The sequence below is a fragment of the Euphorbia lathyris genome, chromosome 1 (assembly GCF_963576675.1).
Source record: "Euphorbia lathyris chromosome 1, ddEupLath1.1, whole genome shotgun sequence".
Lineage (NCBI taxonomy): Eukaryota > Viridiplantae > Streptophyta > Magnoliopsida > Malpighiales > Euphorbiaceae > Euphorbia > Euphorbia lathyris.
Window position 1 is genome coordinate 138,497,055 of NC_088910.1, and position 4,876 is coordinate 138,501,930.

Below are 4,876 nucleotides of genomic sequence, written 5' to 3' on the forward strand. Positions count from 1 at the left end.
GAAAAAGATCAATTATGCCACGCTTGCCAAGCTGGAAAACAAACCAAACAATCTTTTCACAGCAAAAACATTGTCTCAACTAAGCGACCGTTAGAGTTACTACACTTGGATCTCTTCGGTCCAGTCCAGCCGCTGAGTCTGGGTGGAAGAAGATTTTCCTTGGTCATTGTAGATGACTTCTCTCAGTACACTTGGGTGATCCTGCAGAGTAGCAAGGATGAGACCTTTGAGACATTTTCAAATTTGGTTAGAAAATTTGAAAATGATAAAGACCTAAAATTGGCTCACATCCGAAGTGATAATGGTGGAGAATTCAAAAACCAAAAGTTTGTTGAATTTTGTGAAGCCAGCGGTATTGACCACAATTTCTCTGCTCCTAGAACACCTCAACAAAATGGGGTTGTTGAAAGGAAGAACAGAACTTTGGTTGAAATAGCCAGGACAATGCTGGATGAGCATAGGCTTCCAAAGTACTTTTGGGGAGAGGCTGTTAACACAGCGTGCTATATTCTTAATAGGGCTCTCGTTAGACCTATATTAAAGAAAACCCCCTATGAACTTTGGAAAGGACGAAAGCCCAACATTGGATACTTTCGTGCCTTTGGCTGTAAATGTTTTATTTTGAATACCAAAGATAGCTTAGCAAAGTTTGACTCAAAAGCTGATGAGGCTATCTTTTTAGGCTACTCAACAAACAGCAAAGCATACAGAGTTTTCAATAAACGAACTCAAGTTTTAGAAGAGTCAGTACATGTTGAGTTCGACGAGACTAACCCTGCAGGTAGATACCAGCCACTGACCGAGGATGATCCATACTCAGTAACCGCTGACCAAGAACCAGCTGCTGAGTCATTCACTAAAAGGCTGACCAAGAGTAAGAGTGAACCTAAGATTGTTTTCACTGACCAGTCTACTTCTGCAGAGATTGTTGAAACACAGACAGCACAAGACATCAATCTACCTAAAGAGATAAGGATTCCAAGAGGGCACTCAGAGAGTGCAATCCTTGATTCTGCTGGGAATACCCTGATGACGAGGAATCAACTCAGGAGGTACCTCAGCAATGTAGCCTTCGTCTCAGTTCAGGAACCTAAGAACTTCGCTGATGCTGAGGAAGATAAATTCTGGATGAACGCAATGCAAGAGGAACTTGACCAATTCAGAAGAAACGATGTATGGGAGCTAGTGCCACATCCAAGGAGTCAGAAGACCATTGGAACAAGATGGGTCTTCCGCAACAAGCTGGATGAGCAAGGAAACGTACTCAGGAACAAAGCAAGGCTTGTAGCTCAGGGCTACAGTCAGCAAGAAGGTATTGACTACGGTGAGACCTTTGCCCCAGTGGCAAGGCTAGAGGCCATTAGGATTTTATGTGCATATGCATCTTACATGAACTTTAAACTGTTTCAAATGGATGTTAAGAGTGCATTTCTTAATGGAGTTATAAACGAGGAAGTTTATGTTAATCAACCTCCAGGGTTTGAGGATCCAAAATTCCCAAACCACGTTTATAAACTCAAAAAGGCTCTGTACGGCCTCAAGCAAGCACCACGTGCTTGGTATGAGAGGCTGACCAGTTTCCTGCTGACTAGAAATTATGTCAGAGGTAAAGCTGATACAACCTTATTCATTAAGAGAAAGGGTAAAGATACCCTGCTGGCTCAAATTTATGTTGATGATATAATATTTGGTGCAACTAACGAATCAATGTGCAAGGAATTTAGCAAACAAATGCAGACTGAGTTTGAAATGTCGATGATGGGAGAACTCAACTTCTTCCTCGGACTTCAAATAAAACAAGCAAAGAATGGCATCTTCATCAGTCAAGCTAAATATGCCAAGGAGATATTAAAGAAATATGACTTGGAAAATTGCAAGCCAATATCCACTCATATGGGCACTGACACTGTCCTCTGCGCTGACGAGAATGGTAAGTCAGTAGACAGCAAATTGTATCGAGGTATGATAGGCTCTCTACTTTACTTAACAGCCAGTAGACCGGACATTCAGTTCTCAGTATGCTACTGTGCTAGATATCAATCTAACCCTAAGGAATCTCATTACATTGCTGTAAAAAGAATCCTTAGATATTTGCAAAGCTCAGTGAACGCAGGTTTATGGTATCCCAATAGTCATAATTTTACACTCATTGGATACACTGACGCTGACTATGGTCGAGACAAGCTAGAACGGAAAAGCACCTCTGGAGGATGTCAATTCTTAGGAAGCTGTCTTGTATCCTGGTTCAGCAAGAAGCAGGCGTCAGTAGCCTTGTCCACCACTGAAGCTGAGTACATTGCTGCTGGTCATTGTGTTGCTCAAGTCCTATGGATTAAGCAACAGCTTGAAGACTATGGTGTTCAAACAAAGACAATTGAGGTCAAATGCGATAACAAAAGTGCAATTGATCTATCGAAGAACCCAATTCAACACAGCAGAATGAAGCATGTCAGCATAAGGCATCACTTCATTAGAGACCATGTACTCAAAGGTGAGATAAAGCTGACCTACGTCCCAACGGATGAGCAGCTTGCGGATATCTTCACAAAGCCACTGGCTCGTGAACAGTTCAACATACTGAGAGAAGCCATTGGTATGTTTAATCCTCTTCAGTAAATTCCTGTTCTAAAATGTAAATTTATGCTGAGTGAATTACTATGCTGAGTGATTTATGCAAATGCATGCTGAGTGATTGTTATGCTGAGTACTTAACACAAAATATACATCAATACTGAGTCAATATGCACACCGAGTAGTAATCTTAAACTGAGAAATCATCCTTTCATATACTACTGACCACTCAGAATCCAAAACGCTTAGTATTCTAAACGCTGAGTGTTAGATCCGTTGCATTAAATGCAAAAGCACGCGTATAGCCACCTAGGATGACGTATGCGCCGAATGTGTCATAAAAGCCAGGATCCTTGTCGATTGACAATCCCAAGGCAAAACTGACACATGGATTCGATAAGATCCACTCTTCACCGCTATAAATAATGGGTAAATCCCCATTCTTTATTTTCTTTACACCTATCGAATTCTAAAGCAAGGCCTTCTCTCTAAAAACTCTTAAAGCTTCCCAAACTTGTTCTGAAATTATGACTAAAGTTTCCGTCAACATCTCCGGTGCCGGTCACCCTAAAACCAGCTCCGATGAACCCTCCAGGCAAACTTCTGTGCCTGAAACTACCAAGGTCACTACGCCGAGTAAAGGAAAAACTGGGCAAGCTACCTCCTCCAAAGGAAAACCGACCAAAATCAGAACCTATACAAAGGTATTCGAAAACGTGAGGGAATGGAAAGTAGATTTCTCGCGATGGGTTTCTGAGACCTTCGTGACATCCGAACAACCTTTCTGCGAATGGATATCGCAAAATGGATGGACCGAGCTGTTCTCCATTAGGGATCACACCTATCCTGACCTAGTAAGGGAGTTCTACCACAATCTCTTAGTCGCTGACGATAACCAGGACTACTTAACAACAGTGGTAAAGGGGAAAACGATTTTCATCAATCCCACCTACTTGGCAAATTTGCTAAAGTTAAAGAATGAGGGAACAAAACTGAGGAGATCTGGAGATCATGAAGGTACTGGGTACGATACCACCTTCTGTAAGCCTGCTGGCCACTCAGGAGAAGTCTCTAGCACCTCAATGGGTCAGCATCAAAAGATGGCTCACTATCTACTGACCTTCTTCATTTATCCAAAGATCAACTGCACAACCTCAGCAACGAACTTCGAGCAATGCTTCATATGGCATATGCTGACATACAAGCCGATAAACATGCCAGTATTCCTGATTGCTGGGTTCATAAGAAGCACTGGAACTCTCAGGCTGGGATCGCTCATCACCAGGATCCTCATTGATCATCAAATAGACCTAACTGATGAAGTTAAAGCTAGAGGATCTAAAATAACAGCTGCTTCGCTGAGGGCTTTGAAGTTCAATCAGCCACTAAAGAAAGGAAAAGCTGCTGCTGAACAACAAGCTGAGGAAACAACTCCAAAGCAAAGCCAAAGGACAAAGGTTCCAGCTGCCCGCAAGAGGAAAGCTGTTGTGACCTCTTCCAAGAAGTCTGAGCCTCAGGCCAAGAAGCCTAAGTCAGCTGCTGAACCAGGTCAGGAAAGACCTAAGTCAGCTGAGAAAAGGAGCAGGCAAGAAGAGCCTGAAATTGAGGAAAGAACAAATGATGATGAGCAACCTCAAAAGAAGCAGAAGTCTTCTACACTGACTCCCATTAATGCTATCCCTACTGACATTGTTGTGCCTGGTGATTCTCACTACACACAGTGTCTAGGAACTGTAGCTGAGCATGAAGAAGATGAGGTGCATTTGGACGATCAGTTCATTGCACAAGTTGAGGAAGAATTGGATGGGGAGGATGAAGAAGATGAGGAACAGGGAGAAGAAAACAGTGATGAAGCTGACTCCGAGGAGACAGCTAGTGAGATTGAAGCTGAGCAAGCCAATACTGAGTTGGCAGCTGGAGAAAAACAAACTGACCAACTTAATGCTGATCAAGAAGCTGATCAAGAAGAAACTTCTCCATCTCACTCAGGAGAGTCTATTCAAGCTGACCCTCCTCCTCTTAGAAGAAGATTGGTTAAGGCAAGTCAGAAGGCAGTCAGTGACATTCTTGTTCAACAATCAACCCTTCCTGACTTTGTTATTCAGAACCCAACCAAGGACCCTTCTGCGCTTAAGCTGAAATTTTTCAGAAAGCAACCATCCACTACTCCACCGACCTCTCTAGAAAAGCAAGCCTTTGTTTCATCACTAAAGGAACATACCGACTTGAATGCTTCCGCAAATTCTACGAGTCAAGTGGAATCAATTCCCGTCGATGCTGTCAATCCAAGCATTGTGCTGACTCA